The 23,971-nt window shown below is 42.1% G+C and overlaps 1 pseudogene; it reads right to left on the bottom strand.

The window, feature by feature from the left end:
* Nucleotides 1-21,185: 21,185 nt before the first annotated feature.
* LOC122941948 overlaps nucleotides 21,186-23,971 on the bottom strand; it is a 123,452-nt pseudogene continuing 120,666 nt past the window's right edge.

The following is a 23,971-nucleotide window of genomic DNA, read 5'->3' on the forward strand; positions in this document are numbered from 1 at the left end:
TTTTATGTCCAAAGGTTGCACCAAATCCTGGATAACTGGAATAACTTTCAACTTGGAAGAAAACGCATGCGTTTCTTTATATGTATTTTTGATGCGGTTTTTTTCGCATACATGCGTTTTTCATATTATAGATTCCATTTAACATTTTCTATACTTTGCAAAAAACCAATTTGAAATTGCAGGTTGCATATACAAGTTATTCTCATTTTTCTGGATAAGTAACATATAATGCTACAATAATGATGTTTATGCTAAAACTTCAGTAATAAAAATACTATAAATAAATTCTATTTCTTCATTTTTTCTTAGTACATATATTAATCTAAACCCATCATTCATTTAAATATCCAATTTTATATAACAATTTAAAATAATGAATAAATGAAAATAATGGTATACTATATATGTAAATAACACAAATAAAATTCATAAAATGTAGAATATACTTTAAAAAATATAAAAAATATATATAAAAAACTTTTGAGCGAGAAAAATATTAAAATATTAAAATATTTTATATTAAATTAAAAATGCACATTCCATTCAGACTATATAGGTATTGAATGTAGATCTCGACTGATCAGTCGAGATCTACATTCAATACCTATATAGTCTGAATGGAATGTGCATTTTTATCTTAATATAAAATATTTGAATATTTTTCTCGCTCAAAAGTTTTTTATATATATTTTTTATATTTTTTAAAGTATATTCTACATTTTATGAATTTTATTTATGTTATTTACATATATAGTATACCATTATTTTCATTTATTCATTATTTTAAATTGTTATATAAAATTGGATATTTAAATGAATGATGGGTTTAGATTAATATATGTACTAAGAAAAAATGAAGAAATAGAATTTATTTATAGTATTTTTATTACTGAAGTTTTAGCATAAATATCATTATTGTAGCATTATATGTTACTTATCCAGAAAAATGAGAATAACTTGTATATGCAACCTGCAATTTCAAATTGGTTTTTTGCAAAGTATAGAAAATGTTAAAAGGAATCTATAAGATGAAAAACGCATGTATGCGAAAAAAAACGCATCAAAAATACATATAAAGAAACGCATGCGTTTTCTTCCAAGTTGAAAGTTATTCCAGTTATCCAGGATTTGGTGCAACCTTTGGACATAAAAAGCGGAGAAACACAGGTGTTGCTGTACCACTGACGAAGGGATAGAGTTCCCGAAACGCGTCTGGGCACACACCTGTGAAAGAAATCTCCGCAACCTATGCATGGCCATGCAAGTATTAATATAAGCAGAAGAATTTGAATTATCAAGACGCCGAGCACAGAATCCTGTGTATCATTCAGGACGTATACCTCCTCCGAAACTCCGCGAAATCCCGCGAGATCAGAGAACAGCGCATCACAATAGCTACAAGCTAGACGCCGGAGCTGCTTTCTGCCGCTGAACTATCCAACACGCTCATAGAGGCGTTCTTAAGATCGGAGTGGAAGGTAGGAACATCATATTTGTATCTTGCAAAATCTACATGGTACTTGATTATACCATCGCTACCTAAGATACCAAAGTACGTGTTTATACAGGAACGGCCTGATTCGCCTGCTTATTATTAACATTGGAGTGATATCCGTGAACTGTTCTGAGTTGCGCATGGAAAATTGAAGCGCACTTTTTGTTACCAACTATCCAGATTGGCTACATTTGCACGACCTGATTTATTCGCTCATCACTAATATTGGAGCGATATTTATGAACTATTTCAAAGTGCACATGGGAAATTGATATACAATTTTGTCATTAACTGCCCAGATTGATCACATTTGCACCAGTGATTTTGGATTTTAGTAACAGTTTCTTATTTATGTGAATTGTTATGTATTTTATTGGTAGTTTTTAGTTTACATTTCTAATATACGCGTTATTATTGTGATTTAATAAATATTTTATCTACAACCAATTGGTACCAAGTGCTGAGTGCTCGCCCTGATTTTGATTTTAGCCATTTTCCACTACCAGAGGAGGGGTGTGCCTCTTTACTGGGCTAGTAGCACCTGATCCAGAACCCTGCCTGAGGTGAGCCACCATTTTGAGTCAATAGACAAGACTTGTTAGTTATAGAAAACTCATTGGATAATGTTCCACTGGCAAACACCCTAGCTGTTGGTGAGGAGTACAGGGCTTTAACGACTGTCAAAAACATGTTACAGATACCCATGGTTTCCAGTACTGAGAAGGTAAAGGACCAGTGGTTAATCCCATCCACAGTGTCTAAGGTGACCACGACTGCCTCTTGTCTATTTAATTCTAAAAAAATCTAAGATGCTGAGGACTTTTCAGGTATTGGTGATCTGTTGGCCTTCTATGAACCCTACCTGATTTGTCTCAAGCAAAGGAGGAAGAAGTGTTGAAAGTCTAAGTGCTAGTGTTTTCACGTATATTTTCAGGTCTGTAATCAGTAATGAAATGGGTCTAAAATGTGGCCTATCTGGTGTTTTTTCAGGTTTGGTACAGCTACTATAGTTGCGGATAAGACTTTAAGTAAATAATGTAAAAGTGTTCCTTGAAAGGTCTTGTAATAGAATAATAGAAACATACAGGGTGGGCCATTTATATGCATACACCTTAATAAAATGGGAATGGTTGGTGATATTAACTTCCTGTTTGTGGCACATTAGTATATGCGAGGGGGGAAACTTTTCAAGATGGGTGGTGACCATGGCGGCCATTTTGAAGTCCATTTTGAATCCAACTTTTGTTTTTCCAATAGGAAGAGGGTCATGTGACACATTAAACTTATTGGAAATTTCACAAGAAAAACAATGGTGTGCTTGGTTTTAACGTAACTTTATTCTTTCATGAGTTATTTACAAGTTTCTGACCACTTATAAAATGTGTTCAATATGCTGCCCATTGTGTTGGATTGTCAATGAAACCCTCTTCTCCCACTCTTCACACACTGATATCGACACCGCAGGAGAAATGCTAGCACAGGCTTCCAGTATCCGTAGTTTCAGGTGCTGCACATCTTGTATCTTCACAGCATAGACAATTGCCTTCAGATGACCCCAAAGATAGAAGTCTAAGGGGGTCAGATCGGGCCCACGACGACTAATCCACTTTCCAGGAAACTGTTCATCTAGGAATGCTCGGACCTGACACCCATAATGTGGTGGTGCACCATCTTGCTGGAAAAACAGGGAATGTGCCAGCTTCAGTGCATAAAGAGGGAAACACATAATCAGTCTGTGAAGAGTGGGAGAGCATTGACAATCCAACACAATGGGCAGCACATTGAACACATTTTATGTGGTAAGAAACTTGTAAATAACTCATGAAAGAATAAAGTTACGTTAAAACCAAGCACACCATTGTTTTTCTTGTGAAATTCCCAATAAGTTTGATGTGTTACATGACCCTCTTCCTATTGAAAAAACAAAAGTTGGATTCAAAATGGCCGACTTCAAAATGGCCGCCATGGTCACCACCCATCTCGAAAAGTTTCCTCCCTCACATATACTAATGTGCCACAAACAGGAAGTTAATATCACCAACCATTCCCATTTTATTATGGTGTATCCATATAAATGGCCCACCCTGTAGAATGTGTCGGCAGATAAGAACCATTTGGCCCATCTAGTCTGCCCAATATACTGAATACTATGAATAGCCCTTGGCCCTATCTTATATGAAGGATGGCCTTATGCCTATCCCATGCATGCTTAAACTTCTTCACTGTATTTGCAGCTACCACTTCTGCAGGAAGGCTATTCCATGCATCCACTACTCTCTCAGTAAAGTAATACTTCCTGATATTACTTTCAAACCTTTGCCCCTCTAATTTAAAACCATGTCCTCCTGTAGCAGTTTTTCTTCTTTTAAATATTCTCTCCTCTTTTACCTTGTTGATTCCCTTTATTTATTTAAATGTTTCTATCATATCCCCTCTGTCTCGTCTTTCTTCCAAGCAATACATGTTATGGTCCTTTATTCTTTCCTGGTAAGTTTTATCCTGCAATCCATGTACTAGTTTAGTAGCTCTTCTCTGAACTCTCTCCCAAATATCAATATCTTTCTGGAGATATGGTCTTCAGTACTGCGCACAATACTCCAAATGAGGTCTCACTAGTGCTCTGTAGAGCGGAATGAGCACCTCCCTCTTCTACTGGTAATGCCTCTCCCTCTACAGCCAAGCATTCTGCTAGCATTTTCTGCTGCTCTATGACAATGTCTGCCTACCTTTAAGTCTTCTGAAATAATGACCCCTAAATCCCTTTCCTCAGATACTGTATCACCGATTTTATATTCTGCTCTTGGGTTTTTACACCCCACGTGCATTATCTTGCACTTATCAACAATAAATTTTAGTTGCCAGATTTTTGACCATTCCTCTAGTTTTTCTAAATCCTTTTCCATTTGGTGTATCCCTCCAGGAACATCAACCCTGTTACAAATCTTTGTGTCATCAGCAAAAAGACACACCTTACCATCGAGGACTTCTGCAATTTCGCTGATAAAGATATTAAACAATATGTGTCCCAGAACAGATCCCTGAGGTACCCCACTGGTAACAAGACCATGGTCTGAATATACTCCATTGACTACAACCCTCTGTTGTCTGTCCCTCAGCCACTGCCTAATCCAGTCAACAATATGGGAGTCCAACACAAAAACTGCAATTTATTGATAAACCTTCTATGTGGGACAGTATCAAAAGCCTTACTAAAGTCTAGATAAGCGATGTCTACTGCACCTCCGCCATCTGTTATTTTAGTCACTTAATCAAAAAAATCAATAAGATTAGTTTGACATGATCTCCCTGAAGTCAACCTGTAATTTCTGTTTTTCACCTTTCAATCCATGGGATTTCTAGATGTTCCACAAGCCTCTCCTTGAGTATGGTTTCTATTAATTTCCCCACTATTGATATTAGGCTTACTAGCCTGTAGCTGCCTGATTCCACCCTACTACCTTTCTTGTCAATGAGCACATTTGCTCATTTCCAATCTTCTGGGACGACTCCTGTTACAAGTGATTGGTTAAATAGATCTGTTAATGCTGAGCTCTTTTAATAGCTTTGGGTGTATCCTATCAGGCCCCTGTGACTTATTTGTATTAATTTTAGACAGCTGACTTAGAACCTCTTCCTCTGTAAAGACACATGCATCAAAAGATTTATTAGTCTTCCTTCCTAACTGAGGTCCTTTTCCTTCATTTTCCTTTGTAAAAACTGAACAGAAGTATTCATTGAGGCAGCCAGCTAGTTCTTTATCTTCTTCCATATACCTTCCTTCTTTTGTTTTTAATTTGGTAATTCCTTGTTTTAGTTTCCTTTTTTCATGTATGTATCTTAAGAATGTCCTATAGCTTTTTTTTCCACTGACTGAGCTAATTTCTCTTCTGCCTGTTCTTTAGAAGCTCTTATAACTTGTTTGGCCTCTCTCTGCCTAATCTTATAAATTTTCCTGTCATCCTCATTATTATTTTTTTATAATTACTAAATGCTATCTTTTTGTTTTTAATGATTTTGGCCACTTCTGCTGAGTACCACAGTGGCCTCTTCCTTTTTTTTTGCTTTTACTGAAAAGCCTAATGCAATTATCTGTTGCCTTCAATGGTGCCACTTTTAAGTAGTCCCATTTCTCCTGGACTCATTTGAAACTGTTCCAATCTGATAGGGACTCGTATACCACTAATCTAATTTTAGAAAAGTCAGTTTTTCTAAAATCTAAAACTCTGGTTTTTGTGTGGTGTGACTCAGTCATTGTACTTATAGTAAACCACACTGACTGGTGATCACTAGGCCCCAAGCTTTCCCCTACAGTAATATCAGATACCAAGTCCCCATTTGTGAATACTAAATCTAAAATGGCCTCCTTCTGGGTTGGATCCTCAATTACTTGCTGTAGAGATAATCCCAGTAGGGAATTTAGAATATCTGTACTCCTGGCAGAACTAGCTAGCTACTTTCCAGTTTACATCAGGAAGATTAAAGTCTCCCATAATGATTACTTCCGCTTTCAATGTCATTTTAGCTATTTTCTCAACTAGTAAATTATCTAATTCTTTGACTTGGCTAGGTGGTCTATATATCACACCTACACGAGTTACCTTATGATTGTCAAGCTGCAAGGTAACCCAAACTAACTCTAAATTGGTCTTGCTAACTTGTATTAAATTAGATTTTATGCTATTTTTCACATACAGGGCCATACAGGGCCCTTTCTTACCTTCTCTGTCATTTCTATATATAGAGAACCCTGGTATTGTTATATCCCAGTCATTACTCCCATTGAACCATGTCTCAGTAACAGCCACTAAATCTATGTTCTCAGATGCCATTATAGACTCAAGTTCATTGATCTTATTCCCTAAACTGCGAGTATTTGTAGACAAGACTCTTAGCTTGTCATTTCTTAACCTATGTGCTACTGGCTTCGTCTAGCATTGTTCCGGGGGGCAGTCGGACTGCTGGATTATCAACCTTTTGTGAAGTGCGTGGGTAAGATATTATAACAATTCTGTACATGTAAGAGAAGAGGTGGAATCACAAGACAAGATGGAGTCACATTTCCCTTCAATCCCCTCTTAGAACCAAATTTCTTAGATAATATGGTTCTTACCCTTGCCCTTTTCCCTTTGCCCTTTTCCCTGTATACCGCCAGATATTTTCTATATCCTTCATGTGAGTTGTCTTCAGAACGAGGCAGCAGAGTCTCATAAAATGACATATTTGATACTCTTTTCATTATCAGTTTCCGTACACATGGTATGATTCATGTTGCAACTAATGCTATTACTATAATAATTATCAGGATAATGATTCCCAACTGTAAAAGTGCCTGTTTCCAGGTAGTGAACCAGCCAAAATACTGATCCCAAGGGTTATCGATACCTGAGTTTCTTTTGAGCTCGATTGATAAATCCTCGAGTTTCTTTATTGCCAGTGTGACCTTACCATTAGGGCCGGTGTTGTTGGGTATGAACGTGCAGCAGGATGAGGGGTCTGTCAATACCTTACAGACACCACCTCTTTCTGCAAGTATCATATCGAGTACCATGCGGTTTTGAAATGTCATAATGGAATCTGCCTGTGACTGTTCTGCTACACCCTGTAACGTATCCCTGGTGTAGTTTACAAACCTTTGTTGATTATAGTAAATATAGTTGATCCAGTCTACATTTTTGTTGATTTGTTATGTGGGGAATTATGGATTCAAATATTGCTGCCACCTGACCTCTGGCCTTGAATTCATCAGGGACCCCTCTTGGGACCCTGATTGCGTCTATATACACGAGGATCAAAACTACCTTTTGGGAGGGTGCGACGGTTGTGTATATGTGTGTTGGAGTCTTTTTCATTTTCAGTGAAGATGTGTATGTTCATGATGGCTTTAGTAAGGGCGCATTCTCCTTTCCAGGAACCCTTTAAACCTATATCTTATCTTTCCATCCCCACAGATCCAATATACATCTCCAATCGAGTATACTTGATTCTGTGTGAGGGAGGTATCTGTTTCACTGTAAGTTGCACAGTATCCTTCAGTGAAATTACCCAGGGATCTTTCTTGATCTCCCCCTCTGTGGCAGGTATAGTTTCCATGATAGATATGTATACCTGCACCAGGGCGGGGAGTTTTTATGAGGAGTGAGTATTTCTGATTCCATTCTTCACATGCAGACTGGTTACTAGATAAATTTGAGAATAATTGCAAAAAACATTCCTCAACACTAGAGGGCAATAATAAGGGCACAGTACCTAGGTGAGGCTTAGCGGTTCCACATATATAACAATTACTTCTATTTACTGAAGCAGCGCTGTACTTCATCCATTCTAACCATAGGTTGGCATCAGAGAACCCAGTTTTTGCTGCAAGAGCCTCCTCATAGGTAGGGTCAGATATTGCTCTCATATTGTTAAAAGTTAAGATACAGGGTTTGAGGGGGTTTGTTTGTTTCTAAGGGTATGTCCATTCTTACAGTGATTGCCGCATCTCATGGAAGGACTGCACTTCATTATGCTGCATAAACAGAAGGAGTAAGTTGCAACTTGAGTACTGGAGGAATTGTACCAGAAGGTAGTGATTCCACCTTTCTGAGTTATAGCAACTTCAGCTTTGTTATCCTCCAGCAGAGTCATTAGGATCATCAGTAATCCCACAGTCTAAGTGGATTGTCTGTCCGATCTTCCAGAATTGAGGGAGTGCATCCTGGTGGAGGTCAGAGCTGTCTGCTCCCGTTAGTACCTCACTTTGTCCTTTTTCGAGGTCAGAGCTGTCTGCTCCCCGTTATTACCTCCTTTTGGGGTGCCTCCTTTAGCAGTTTCACTCTGGTGGCGTGGATCCAAGTAGGTGCTTCTTCCGTGAGTACTGCTGTGCGGGTCGCGGCTACCACTGTAGTCGGTGGTCCGTAGGTGAAGTCTCCTGCGAATTTTCCTTTCTTTCATTTCTTTATCAGCACGATATCTCCCACTTGGAATGGGTGAGTTGGTTCCTGTTGAAGACAAGGAGACTTACAAGCAACTTTTTCTTCAATTTCTTTAATCAATCTGGTTACATTGGTGTTTGGGTTGTTCCTCAAACATGTGATACACCTTCCCACATAATCTGACACTAACTGTTTAATGCCTGTAATATAGAAATTCTGTGCTAGCAGCATGTGTGTTGTTTGAATGCTGTTGTGTCCTACTCCATAAAAAAAGTACAATGAATAGAGGGGAGCTGTGCTGTGGTATGCATGGTTCCCCCTCTTTGCAGATTAATCCTGTCCTAGGATTCTTTTGCAAGATTAAATAACACCAATCGGCCATTTCATCGTCAGTAGCTGATTACTGGAGATCCACAAGCATATGAGTTAACTCAAGTAAAGGAGGTACTAATTTCACCATTTGCAATGTGGCCGGGGCCATCAGTGCAGCCTTCTTGGCCTCCGCGTCTTCCAGGGCATCGCCTTGGGACACATGATCTTTACCACCAGTGTGCACCCTGCAGTGGACAATTGCAATCTGTGAGGAAATCTTATGGCTTCTAAAAGTTGTATGACAAGTTTTGAATGTGAGATGTGCTTACCATCAGCTGCAATGAATCCTCTCATTTGCCAAATGACCCCATGGTCCCAGACCACTTCATGTGCGTACCTGTTGTCAGTGTAAATGTTGACTGGCTTGCCTTCATGTAGTATGCATGCTCTCGTGAGTGCAATCAATTCTGCTGCTTGTGCAGATTGGTATGTGATGGGTCTGGCTTCCAGGACAATGTGTGTGTCATGTTGTATGGCGTGTATACAATCATGTGCCTCTGTCAAGTGATCCTCAGGTCCTTTAAGTCCTAATAGGGCATTTAAGATAGGTGCTGGACCTGAGGTGTGTGTCGCGTATTTTATTTGGAGGGAGGGATTGCTGAGGAGTAGAATCTCATATCCAGATAGTCTTTGTGAGGACATGTGCTGTGTGTGTATGCCTTTGAGAAGGCCTACTACATCATGTGCGGTGTACAGGATAGTCTCATGTCCTATTGTGAGTGGTGTTGCAAGCTCAACCATCATAGCACAGGCTGCAAGAGATCTCAGACATTCCTTGGACGGATACCAGAACCACCTTTAAGAAAAAGGCACAAGGACGTAACTCGCCTCCGAGATATTGTGTCAGCACACCCACGATGGTTTTACTATTTTGTCAAGCATATACGTGGAATGTGAGTCTGTAGTCAGGGAGGCCCAAACCCTGACTTGTCATTAAAGAACATTTCAAATAATCAAATGCATTAAACATTTCCTCAGACCACCTGATGAGATCTGGCATGTCTGCCAGAGTGGCTTGTCTCATTACATTGTCATAGTAGGAGCAATCAGGAATCCATTGTCTGTAGTAGTTTAACATTTCTTTCTTGGTGTGCGGGGTGACCAGGCCCGCAACAGACTGGACTCTTTCTGTGCTGATTCTCCTTTCTCCCTTTGTGAGAACAAAGCCCAAGTATTCCACTTGCTTTTTACACCATTGCATTTTCTTGCGTGACACCTTATGTCCATATTCAGACAACCATTTCAACAAAGATAAACCATATGTTACATTGGCCTCCTCTGACATACTACACAATACCAAATTATCCACGTATTGCAAGAGCACAGAACCTTGGGGGGGGGGGGGTGCCATGGTTTTAAACTGGCTTGGAGGACAATGCTGTACACTACAGGTGAATCAGCATATCCCTGGGGCATCCTGCACCAGGTAAGTTGATGACCCTCAAAGGGAAAAGCAAAAAGAGTCTGGTCTACTTGTCAACCGGGATAGGTTCACGTCTATCACGCTGAAACAGACAGCATCTGCAGTGATGAGTGAGAGCAACTGAGAAATGTCTTGGCTGTCTCTGTTTACTCATGTGTTGGCTCCTGAACTTTTGTTACTATGTGTGGGGGTCTGTATCTTCCTGATCTCAAAGCATCCCGCTGCCTCCTTCTCATATAAATGTTTCTCAAAGTCTTGTATTTTGTCTGAGGTCCATGAGAAAACGCTCTGGTTTAACAGTCAGCATGAGATTGGGAAGGAGAACTAGGCTGTCACTATTTGCAGCCTGCAGTCCCTGGTTGGGAGGGGGAAACTCACACTTAGATTTTCCTCCACCCACAGTAAGAAAATTCACCAAATGACAGAGTGATAATATTACAGTGAGATATGTTCTTACACTTACCACCAGAACAATAGCTCTCACACAAACAGATGAATCTTAACACTCTATGTATCTTATACTCTAAATATAGGTATGCGTCAAATCAAGGTGGGTCAGTCTCCCTGAGACTGTTCTCTTACATGTACCCCTGGTACAAAAAAAAATCACTCTGTCGACAGTTAGATAAAGTAGATAGATCTCCCAGAGATCGTATGGTGCCCCCCATAATGTACTAGTATAAAATGCCCTATATATAGTGCCCCAGTAGATCCCTTCAGTGTCCCCCATAATTTGCAAGTATAAAATACCCCTTCTTAGTGCCCCCCCGTAGATGACCCCAAAGTACCTACCATAATGTGTCCCAGTATAAAATGCTACTGTACAGAGCCCCCATATAAAATATCCCTTTTTTGTGGCCTCAGTAGATTCCCCATTAATGCCCACAAATAATGTGCCAGTAATGAGTGCCCCCAATAATGTGCCAGAAATAAATGCTCCCATAGATGCCCCCCAAAAATGTGCCCCCATAGATGCCCCCAATCATGTGCCAGTAACAAGAGGACCCCCAATCATTTACCAGCAACAAGAGCCCCCAATCATGTGCCAGTAACAAGAGCCCCCCTCCATCATGTGCCAGTAACAAGAGCCCCCCTCCATCATGTGCCAGTAACAAGAGACCCCCTCCATCATCTGCCAGTAACAAGAGCCCCCCATCATGTGCCAGTAACAAGAGCCCCCCTCATTTGCCAGTAACAAGAGCCTCCCTCATGTGCCAGTAACGAGAGCCTCCCTCATGTGCCAGTAACAAGATCCCCCCCATCATGTGCCAGTAACAATAGCCCCCCCATCATGTGCCAGTAACAAGAGCCCCCCCTTCATGTGCCAGTAACAGGAGCCCCCCCTTATGTGCCAGTAACAGGAGCCCCCCCTTATGTGCCAGTAACAGGAGCCCCCCTCAAGTGCCAGTAACAAGAGCCCCCCCTCAAGTGCCAGTAACAAGAGCCCCCCCTCATGTGCCAGTAACAAGAGCCCCCCTCAAGTGCCACTAACACGAGCCCCCCATCATGTGCCACTAACATGAGCCCCCCCATCATGTGCCAGTAACAAGAGCCCCCCCTCATGTGCCAGTAACAAGATCCCCCCCCATCATGTGCCAGTAACAAGATCCCCCCAAGCATGTACCAGTAACAAGAGCCCCCCCATCATGTGCCAGTAACAAGAGCCCCCCCTAATGTGCCAGTAACAAGAGCCCCCCCTAATGTGCCAGTAACAAGAGCCCCTCTCATGTGCCAGTAATAAGAGCCCCCCTCATGTGCCAGTAACGAGAGCCCCCCCTCAAGTGCCATCAACAAGAGCCCCCCTCATGTGCCAGTAACAAGAGCCCCCCCCCCTCATGTGCCAGTACCATTGTAATGAGGAAAAAAAGGAATTGTTGGTCCAGCTTGTATTCGTGGTAATCCAAAGCTTTATTCAATATTCAGTAAAATCCAGGTACAGGAATGCCCCCCTCATGTGCTAGTAACAAGATCTCCCTATCATGTGCCAACAACAAGAGCCCCCCATCATGTGCCAGTAACAAGAGCCCCCCCCTTATGTGCCAGTAACAAGAGCCCCCCCTTATGTGCCAGTAACAAGAGCCCCCCCTTATGTGCCAGTAACAAGAGCCCCCCTCAAGTGCCAGTAACAAGAGCCCCCCTCAAGTGCCAGTAACAAGAGCCCCCCCTCAAGTGCCAGTAACAAGAGCCCCCTCATGTGCCAGTAACAAGAGCCCCCCCCCCCTCAAGTGCCAGTAATAAGATCCCCCCTCATGTGCCAGTAACAAGAGCCCCTCCTCAAATGCCAGTAACAAGATCCCCCCATCATGTGCCACTAACACGAGCCCCCCCCCCTCATGTGCCAGTAACAAGATCCCCCCATCATGTGCCAGTAACAAGAGCCCCCCCTCATGTGCCAGTAACAAGAGCCCCCCTCATGTGCCAGTAACAAGAGCCCCCCTCAAGTGCCATCAACAAGAGCCCCCCTCATGTGCCAGTAACAAGAGCCCCCCCCCCCTCATGTGCCAGTACCATTGTAATGAGGAAAAAAAGGAATTGTTGGTCCAGCTTGTATTCGTGGTAATCCAAAGCTTTATTCAATATTCAGTAAAATCCAGGTACAGGAATGCAGGTCTACATGTTTCAGGCACAATAAAATCCTAGCCCTTACTCATGAGTAAGGGCTAGGATTTTATTGTGCCTGAAACATGTAGACCTGCATTCCTGTACCTGGATTTTACTGAATATTGAATAAAGCTTTGGATTACCACGAATACAAGCTGGACCAACAATTCCTTTTTTCCCTCATATCTATATTTCTCCTACTTCGGGTGAAGGAGCCGGTCCGCGCTATATCAGTGGAATCCTTGGCAGGTGAGAGCTGCTCAAACTCCTGATTTTCACAAGTACCATTGTAATGTATTCAGATGAGAAAAAAAACAACTAATATTTGTTTTAACGAATATAAATCAATATATTCTAAATATTGTGGGGTTTTTGCTCTGGTAGGCGGGCGGTAGCGGTGGCAGTACAGAGGCTCAGGAGACAGGCTTTGTGTCCAAACCGTGCTCTTTTATTCACTCCAGTGCATCACATCAAAAACTGTGCAGTTCACACAATAGCAATGTTCAGAAACCCCACCTCCTACAACGGAGCCCCAAACGCTGCAGGCGTCTCGGTGCCTGTTCACACAGTATCTCCCACCAATAATCGGTACTACAACTTGTCGTGGGGCAGGTTCGTCCAAGTTCATGCAAGGTAGACAGGTCACGTGTCGGCCTGGACAAGGGATTGGCTCCAGCAACAGGATCCCCTCTTTTGGTCCTTCTCTGCGCCTGCATCAGTTGTGCAGTCTTTGTTAGACGGAGCGGACTACAGAGCTCAGCCTGACCCTCCGATCAGCCTCCCGTACAGCTTCCTGCAGAGAGACAGGAGACCGCACTACATCAGCAGCCACAGTCAGTGAACACCAAACCTATATTCACACGCTCTGGGTGTAGCAGGAAGACCACACCCACCGAGCATAGTGAAGGATTAACTCCTTCACTACCCGACTAGGGCCAGAGAAACCAACCTGCCCGGATCAGTGTAGACTGACACCAACAACCGAAAACCGTGGTGGTCCGTGGGGAACAGACACCCACCCTGCTCTTTGCCTATTTCCAGTAAGAGCCGGCCCGGACCGCTGTGTGAACAGCACTCACTGCTGACAAAACACAAAAGACCCGGCTCTTACTCCACTGGGGCCGCTACCCCTGGTGGCACGTATCTTCTGTCCACTACCACTCCAGATACTCCCCTACAATATTCACAAGTTATCGAAGTGCCGATATTCGTGAGAAAAATTCTCTATTCGAATATTCGCGCTAAACACTATTGCTGAGCTCTGACAAAGATATTGCAGCCTTCTCATTGGCCCACAAGCAAGAAGCAGGGAGGGATCATGGGTTCAGATGAAAAAAATCTAGAATATTCTCGAATACGAATATATACTAGAGCACTATATTCTAAATCTTCGCAAATTCTCGAAGTGGCGATATTCACGATTAAAATTCGCGATTCGATACTGGTGAATGCCAAGTTCACTTTTCTGACTTTTTGACTCACCTGATCTAACTGAAGCAATGTCTTCTTTTTCATGCCAAAAGACATAGCCAGATTTATCATTAGCTCAGGTCAGAATAATGGAGTGAAAAAGTCTCAGAAAAGTCCCAAAGGCTAAAACTGCGCACAAATTTGCGACTTTTTTCTGCTCTGCACTATGCTCGCCAGTTTTCTGAAATTGGGCGTGTTTTCTTATGTAAATGAATCTCTAGACAGATTTACTATTGGGACTTTTTTAAAAAGTCGCAAAAAAGTCGCAATTTCACTCCAGTGAGGACCATGCTTATCTTATGAGACTTTTTAATAGAACATGCGACTTTTTCATAAAACGTGCGACTTTTTCATAAAACGTGCGACTTTTGTAAAGCTGCTTACTGACGGATAAACTGCTACTGTCAAACCACATTTATTACAGTCTTAAAGGGGCGATCATAAATCTGACTTGGCTAAAACTGACTTTAGCCATATGTGAAAGTGGAGTGAGCTGTCAGAGTCGTGATAAATCTGGCCCATAGTTCATGATTCTGCCTCTCATGATGGCCTTAGAGGCTTTCAAGAAGAGATCGGGCGAGTCTACATGAACAGAATTGTCCCCACAATATTCCTACCACCATCCTATCAGCTTACTCACAAAGTCTGCATTAGAAGTCAATGGGCAGGGAAGTGCCACAAGTAATCTGGACCTCTGGGGTAGGTGTCCTTCAGCTGTAGCATGGCCGGAGCGTTATCAATTCTGGACCACGGGAGTGGGAATAAAAGGTGAAGCTTCTGTTGTCTGGGTTTAGCAGGCACCATGGGTCCTCCAAGGCAGACTACGCTAGCCATCAGCAGACCCAGAACCCTATCATGTGCTTCCCCCGTCACCTGACGATTGTATAGTTTGTCTTCTATCCTCACTCATCTAGACCACCGAGTTGAAGTTTCCCCCCACTATTTTATGAGCACAGGGATCTGCTAGCAGGGTATCCCCTAATTCTTTAAAGAATTATGCGTTGCTCGAATAAGGGCCATATATGTTATAGATACTGTATTGGATCCTCTGAACCAATATGGACAATTGTGCCCACCGTCCCTAACTGCAGAAAACCCCAGGACTTGGCAATAAAGCTGCTTGTTGATCAAAATTAAAACACCCGCCCTCTGCTTATCTGATGAAGAGCCAATCACCTGCCCAACCCACAGTTTTTTCATGCGATCAAAATCTCTGGATTCTAAATGTGTTTCTTGTAATAGGGCTATGTCAGGTTTATATTTCTTAAGATTCCAGAGCACCATCCATCGTTTATGTGGGGATCGTAACCCCTTAACAACATTTTATTTAGATTACTTTCATATAGCAGTAAGAAAACTCGTTCTCTGCCTATATCGGGAGGACCCGGACCCGTACAATGACCCCGGAGAGGCTGCAAACCCTCTAGACTGAAACACCAAACCCATGTGTCTCCCCCGCTTTTTTTTTTTAAAACAAAACCCCCATCAGGCTAACGTGTCTTTCCTGGTCTCACTCTGCTTACTCTACTGCCTTTTTTCTGGGTTGCAATCTCCCCCTCCTCACTTAATGACTTTTAGATCTATTGTGCCATTGGGCATTGGTTCAGTGTCGCAATAAAGAATACCTTAACCTTTAACATATTTAGACCCTTAAACCCTGTTTGCCCAGTTGTCTCAAGCAAGGTTGCCAGGTAAAAAACATGGTAAACCTAGGGCAGTAACGCCCCTCCAACTCCCAACATAACCGAAACCCAATACAACATACGTACTCCCAAGATCAGGGGGCAATTGCCCCTCTACATATGATAAAGCAAGTTTTGGTAAAATAAACTGGCTAGGGCATCAATGACCCAGCCCACCAAGGCCTAGAAAAAACATTTACAGAGTTGCAGTGAAGGCCCTGCCGTTTCTGGGAAGGCGTCCGTCTGTGGGTACTGTCTCCCATTCAGGTCTGTCCTCTTCTTTTCTTCATTCAGGGTTTCTGGGGGGAGTGCGCTGCTGAGCCGTTCCATCTGTGCCCAGTATCGATGACAATAAGTCCTCCGCCGTGGACGGGTTGTGGTAAGTTGTTGCTGTACCATCTTTGTGGATCACCAGCAGATAAGCCGGGTATTGGAGATGGAATTTTATTTGCCTTTTGTACAAGGCAGAGAATATTCGGCTGAGTTACCTCTGCTTTTTTGCCACAGAAGCAGAATAGTCCGCAAATAGCAGTGTGGCGTGACCCTTTAGTGTCAGGGGGGTTTTCCTGGCTCTGAACGCCCGCAGAATCGACTCCTTGTCACAATAGTCAAGATATCTCATGATTAACTGACGAGGCTTGGGCGTTTTCAAAGCTTCAACCACTTTGAAGGCCCTAGGCCCCTAGAGGTGGAGACCAGAGCTTCCTCCGGTCAACTTCTTGGTCCCTTGATCTGATGGACATCAACACTTTCTATTTTTGTTTTCTTCCCTCAGAATGAATATCCCCCTCTTTACTGAAAGAATGGAGACTGACTCCTGTCTTTTTGGATTTTGAAATCAGTCAAAAATACAGAGATGGTCCATAGCAAGATCATAAAGGTGACATTCGGAGGCTTTAGAAATTAGCTATCAGACAGGAATATACCATAATCCTTGCAGCAAGATGCCTTCCTTTGGAATTTGATTTCCTTCCCTCCAAACCTCACCAGGGCATGCTGAAAACAATTCATTAATTTTAAATGTATACTGTTCTGTCCCCAGATGCCGATCCAGTTGTTTCTGTGTGTTAACAGTTTGACATTGCATTACCTGTGTTGTAATTCATGTGCATTATTGTATGGTAACAGCACCATCTACTGATGAGTTCATGTATCTCATTCAGCCTGTTTTTCCTATGCATTATGGGAGTCCCAGGGCATCGTGAATAGTTCCTGGTGCTTTCTAGTCTTGGGCTGGTATACTGCAAGCAGCAACCATCTTGTGTCTCACTGGTTTCCTGCCCCATCATCTGTTATTCAACCTGTTTTCAAGCATAGTCGGTAAGGACACCATCTTGTGACATTTACTGTAGTTCAATATATGTTTCTTGTATTGATAACTCGCTATCATTGTATTATCTCATGAACTGAATGTATAGCAGATTATTCTGTGTCTTATGCCATGTACCATGGATATTTATGTTCTAAAACACTACTGTTTTATTCTCTAGTGTCACCTTTCCTGTCAATCTACTATCAATAAAGAGAAATGTAAAGCAGTACAGTTTTCTCTTATCAAGACAGAGAAGGTTTAGCTACATGTCAGATTACACACCGTGCTAACGTGTATGAGGACAGTATATATACCAAGAAAAGAAAAATACATATACAATTATAAAACAAAGTATAAACTGCCCTCAAAGAAGTAGTGTAGACAGTGTAAACAGGAGCTAGAGTGGTGAAGCTTCACTTGCAGCACGCTCACTAAAGGAAACCGAGTTTCCAGATTGATAGACATTTTTAACCACTTCATGACTGCCCATAGACTATAAAACGTCCTATGGGCAGTTGTTTAACTCTGAATGGACATTTTAGAACGTCCATTCAGAGATGGCAGCTGCACGCTAATCGTGCAGCTGCCGAGCGGGGGACCCGCTGTCAGTGACAGCAGGGCAGCCCAAGGAGAAGGCAGGGACCGTTCCTCGTGTCCCGGCCTTCTAGATCGCTGTATACACAGCTCTCAACAAGCGCTGTGTATACAGATCAGGAAGCGCTATGCCGGCCCGGTGGTAATGTGACCGCCGGGGCCAGGAGAGTGTAGGAGCTGTCGGGTCTTCCACAGACCTCAATTAGCCCTGCACTGAGGCTGTACAGCATAGTATACTGTTGTACAGCCTCTCTGAGGGGTGTATTTCCCCTGTAACTGGGGCTACTATGTCAGCCCCAGTTACAGGAGAAATCAATAGTGAAACAAAAAAATTTGAAGTTAAATGTCCCCCAGAGGTCTTGTATGAGCCTGTGGGGGACGCAAAGTGTAAAATAAAAAATAAAGTGCTTTATAAAATAGAAATAAAAAAAAAAGAAGGTTTCACATGTAAAAAATAAATAAAATAAAATCCCCAATTAAGTAATTTTAAAAAAATTAAATAGAAAAAAAAATAAACATTTGGTATTGCCGCGTCCGTGACGGCCGGCTCTATAAATATATCACATGATCCACCCCATCCGATAAACACCATAAAAAATTATAATAAAAAAATGGTGTAAAAAAAAAAAGCCATTTTGTCACCTAACATCACAAAAAGTGCAACACCGAGTGATCAAAAAGGCGTGTCTCCCACAAAATGGTACCAATAAAACAGTCACCTCATCCCACAAAAAATAAGCCCCTACATAAGACAATCGCTCAAAAAACAAAACAAAAAAAACCACTATGGCTTTCAGAACATGGAGACATTAAAACATCATTTTTTGTTTAAAAAATCCTATTATTGTGTTAAAGTGAAATAAATAAATAAAATATACATATAAGGTATTGCCGCGTCCGTAACAACCAGCTCTATGAAAATATCACATGACCTAACCCTTCAGATGAACACCCAAAAAATGAGACCCTACCTAAGACAATCAGTCAAAAAACAAAACAAAAAAAAAACAATGACTCTCAGACAATGGAGACACTAAAACATAATTTTTTTGTTTTAAAAATGCTATTATTGTGTAAAACTTAAATAAGAAAGAGTATACATATTAGGTATTTCCACATCCTTAGCGATCTGCTCTATAAAAATGTCACATGCCCTAACACCCCATCATGAAGTACAATGTGTCATGAGAAAATAATCTCAGAATGGCTTGGATAAATAAAAGTGTTCCAAAGCTATTACCACATAAAGTGAACATGTCAGATTTGCAAAATTAGGCCTGGTCAGGAAGGGGATAAATGGCACGGTCTGGAAGTGGTTAACAATACACACAGTAATCTTCTCAGTAAGGTTTATCATAGAAATGCTGAAAATGAAGGGTGCTTTCACCCCAACATGTGTAAAGTCCCAAGGGCCGCTAAATCAGGCTGCCTAAGGCCCCTTTCACACGGGCGAGTATTCCGTGCGGATGCGATGCGTGAGTTGAATGCATTGCACCAGCACTGAATACTGACCCATTCATTTCTATGGGGCTGTTCACATGAGCGGTGATTTTCACGCATCACTTGTGCGTTGTGTGAAAATCACAGCAAGCTCTATATTCAGCGTTTTTCACGCAACGCAGGCCCCACAGAAGTGACTGGGGTTGCGTGAAAATCGCAAGCATCCGCAAGCAAGTGCGGATGCGGTGCGATTTTCACGCACGGTTGCTAGGAGACGATCGGGGCGGAGACCCGATCATTATTATTTTGGTTATAAGGGAAAATAGCATTCTGAATACAGAATGCATAGTAAAATAGCGCTGGAGGGGTTAAAAATAAAAAAAACATAAATTTAACTCACCTTAATCCACTTGCTTGCGATGCCGGCATCTCGTCTGTCTCCTTCTTTGCTGAACAGGACCTGTGGTGAGCATTCATTGCAGGAACAGGACCTGTGGTGACGTCACTCCGGTCATCACATGATCTTTTACCATGATGATGGATCATGTGATGACCGGAGTGACGTCACCACTGGTCCTGTTACTGCAATGAATGCTCACCACAGGTCCTGTTCAGCAAAGAAGGAGACAGACGAGATGCCGGCATCGCGAGCAAGTGGATTAAGGTGAGTTAAATTTATTTATTTTTATTTTTTAACCCCTCCAGCACTATTTTACTATGCATTCAGAATGCTATTATTTTCCCTTATAACCATGTTATAAGGGAAAATAATACAATCTACACAACCCTGATCCCAAGCCCGAACTTCTGTGAAGAAGTTCGGGTTTGGGTACTAAACATGCGCAATTTTTCTCACGCGAGTGCAAAACGCATCACAATGTTTTGCACTCACGTGGAAAAATGCGTTTTCCCGCAACGCACCAGAACATTTTCCCACAACGCCCGCCTGAAAGAGGCCTAAAGGGTAGGAAACGTAAGTGCATTAGTGCAAACTAAACACTCAATAACAGGCATCTCTCAAGGATCAGAAACCAGTATAAGGCCTCATGCACACGACAGTATTTTTTCACGGTCCGCAAAAACGGGGTCCGTGATCCGTGACCGTTTTTTCGTCCGTGGGTCTTCCTTGCTTTTTGGAGGATCCACGGACATGAAAAAAAAGTCATTTTGGTGTCCGCCTGGCCGTGCGGAGCCAAACGGATCCGTCCTGAATTACAATGCAAGTCAACGGGGACGGATCCGTTTGACGTTGACACAATATGGTGCAATTGCAAACGGATCTGTCCCCCATTGACTTTTAATGTAAAGTCAGGAGTCCCTTTTATACCATCGGATCAGAGTTTTCTCCAATCCAATGGTATATTTTAACTTGAAGCCTCTATGTTAGAATATACTGTCGGATATGAGCTAGATCGTGAAACTCAGATCCGACAGTATATTCTAACACAGAGGCGTTCCCATGGTGATGCTTCAGGTTAGAATATACTAAAAAACTGTGCACATGACTGCCCCCTGCTGCCTGGCAGGTGCTGCCAGGCAGCAGGGGGCAGACCCCTCCCTGTTTTTAACTCATTGGTGGCCAGTGCGGCCGCCCCCCCCCTCCCCCCCTGTAGTTAACTCATTGGTGGCCAGTGGGCCCCCCCTCCCTCGTAGTTAACTCATTGGTGGCCAGTGGGCCCCCCCCCCTCCCTCCCCTGTAGTTAACTGTACAGGGATCCGTCTGTATGAAAGTAACCTACGGCCACGGATCACGGATGCCAATCTTGTGTGCATCCGTGTTCTTTCACGGACCCATTGACTTGAATGGGTCCGTGAACCGTTGTCCGTCCAAAAAATAGGACAGGTCTTATTTTTTTGACGGACAGGATACACGGATCACGGTCTCGGCTGTAAAACGGTGCATTTTCCGATTTTTCCACGGACCCATTGAAAGTCAATGGGTCCGCGAAAAAAAACTGAAAACGGCAACAACGGTCGTGTGCATGAGGCCTAAGGTTAATGCAACCCATTCAACTTCCTCCATCTAGGAAGTCCAGCATACTGAATAAAAACAGAAACATGACAAGAAAACCAGAAGCAAATCATCTGTCCAAGTCCACAAAGGACATAAAAATAAAAACATAGGGTAGGAGGGGCTAGGTATCCTTAAATAGTCTCAGGGATCTGATTATCTAGTGATTAATTTGATTAAATAAAAAAATCCATCTGTCCTTCTAGAACAGAGGGATGGCAATTGTGCTGCAGGTGAGGACATAAGGGAATTCCCTGATGATTAACCAGATCTGATTTGCATTTAAAACATTTGCCACATTATGAACATGAAAATGGTTTTGGTCCTGTGTGAATTCTCTCATGTCTAAGAAGATATGATTTAGTTGCAAAACATTTCTGACATTCTAAACATGAATAGAGTTTCTTTCCTGTGTGAATTCTCTGATGTACAACAAGATGTGAATTCTGGTTAAAACATTTTCCACAATCTGAACAGGAAAATGGCTTCTCCTGTGTGTGAATTCTCTGATGTCTAATAAGATGCGATTTATTTGCGAAACATTTTCCACATTCTGAACATGAAAATGGCTTCTCCCCCGTGTGACTTTTCTGATGTGTAACAAGCTGCGATTTATTTGTGAAACATTTTCCACATTCTATACATGAAAATGGCTTCTCCCCTGTGTGACTTTTCTGATGTGTAACAAGATGCGATTTATTTGTGAAACATTTTCCACATTCTGAACATGAAAATGGCTTCTCCCCTGTGTGAATTCTCTTATGCTTAACGAGATCTGATTTCTGGCTAAAACCTTTTTCACATTCTGAACAAGAAAATGGCTTCTCCCCTGTGTGAATTCTCTCATGCTTAACAAGATCTGATTTGCTGTTAAAAGATTTGTCACATTCTAAACATGAATAGAGTTTCTCTCCTGTGTGAATTCTCTGATGTACAACAAGATGTGAATTCTGGTTAAAACATTTTCCACATTCTGAACATGAAAATGGCTTCTCCCCTGTGTGAACTCTCTCATGCTTAACGAGATCTGATTTCTGGCTAAAACCTTTTTCACATTCTGAACAGGAAAATGGCTTCTCCCCTGTGTGAATTCTCTCATGTTTAACAAAATTTGATTCATAGTTGAAACATTTTCCACATTCTGAACAGGAAAATGGCTTCTCCCCTGTGTGAGTACTCTGATGTGTAACCAGAGTTGATTTAGCGCTATATTTCCTACATTTTGAAGATGAAAATGGTTTCTTCCCTGTGTAAGTGCTTTGATGTTGAACACTCCTTCTGTGACTTTTATTTTGCCTAATGGTCCATAATGAATCATTAGAGTGGACTTGGTCCAAAGGATCAGATGATCGATCTTTGCTGTGAAAGGCCAAAGGCGCATTTCGAATATTGGCATGCTTTCCATATGTATTCACTGTGACACCATGATCGCCTGCTTTAAAATATGGAGTTTTCAGATGTTCCTCTGAGATCCTGGTCCAGTTATCTGTCAGAAATAAAACATATTTTATTATTTTTAAATAATATCATCTCATTCATTGGCTGCATCTTTAGATAGGTAGACTATCGGGAACGAGCGTTTGTAGGAACGTTTGTCCATGATAATCCGCTCAACAATCGGCTGTCTAAACCACCATAAATTATGTCTGTTTTTTCTATAAGCACGATCTCCTATCTTATAAAAAATGCAACATACAGCTTGGCAGCGAATGAGAACTGATAATAAATTCTGATGGTACATTATGTTGCTTAAGCAGCCTGGATGGATGTAATACCCACTCTATTGTAAAGATATGCAGCTCTGTGGTGAAAACCATTACATACAAAATGCAGGTCTCAGGTATGAACAGCAAATATAAAACATGCAAAAAGAAAATGTGTAGGCGACACTCGCCAATCGGTGCAATTTTCTTTAATTTTATCCAGATCTGGGTACATCATAGCTGAATACATCATTGAAGAATGCACATGGCTGAGTACATGATAGATGGATACATAAAAGCTGAGCACATAAGATGGCTGGAGGCGGACTTACATACATGCAGTGCTGACGCAGGTGATAAGGCGACGGCCGTTTCACGCCTAAGCGCTTCTTCAGGCCAAACAACATAGTGGCGTCACTGCACCAGCCTTTGAATACCGGCGCTCATCTCACATGCGTGACCTCACCAGCGGTGCTGGGGGGCAGCGCCTGCTGATGACGTCACAACGAGCCCGGCATTCCTTAGAAAGAAACACACCCAACCTAGGGAACCCATTGCGCATGATCGCAGAATCCACTTGCTCTATCTCCTGAAAAGCTCTTTATGTCTGTCTCCCCCTTGTGGGGGGTGCAGTACAATTTCTATGCCTGCAAACTTTAACACATCACTGTTCAATATTGACATGGTTGATAAGGCGTGGACACCCCTTTCTTGTAGCAATGGAATTTATGTGTTGTGTTCACGAATTCTTTCATACAGGCATCTAATAGTTGGGGATAGGTGGTACAGGCAAAAGTTTGGTACCGCTATGGGTACCCCTGTCGCATGTACATTCGCTAACTTATATCTGGCAAGATTTGAGGATAAGTACATATACTCAACCACCAATCCCTTCCTTCCCTATATAAAAACATATTTTAGGTTTACAGATGATATATTCAAAGTGTGGTCAAG

The sequence above is a fragment of the Bufo gargarizans genome, chromosome 6 (genome assembly GCF_014858855.1).
Source record: "Bufo gargarizans isolate SCDJY-AF-19 chromosome 6, ASM1485885v1, whole genome shotgun sequence".
Classification (NCBI taxonomy): domain Eukaryota; kingdom Metazoa; phylum Chordata; class Amphibia; order Anura; family Bufonidae; genus Bufo; species Bufo gargarizans.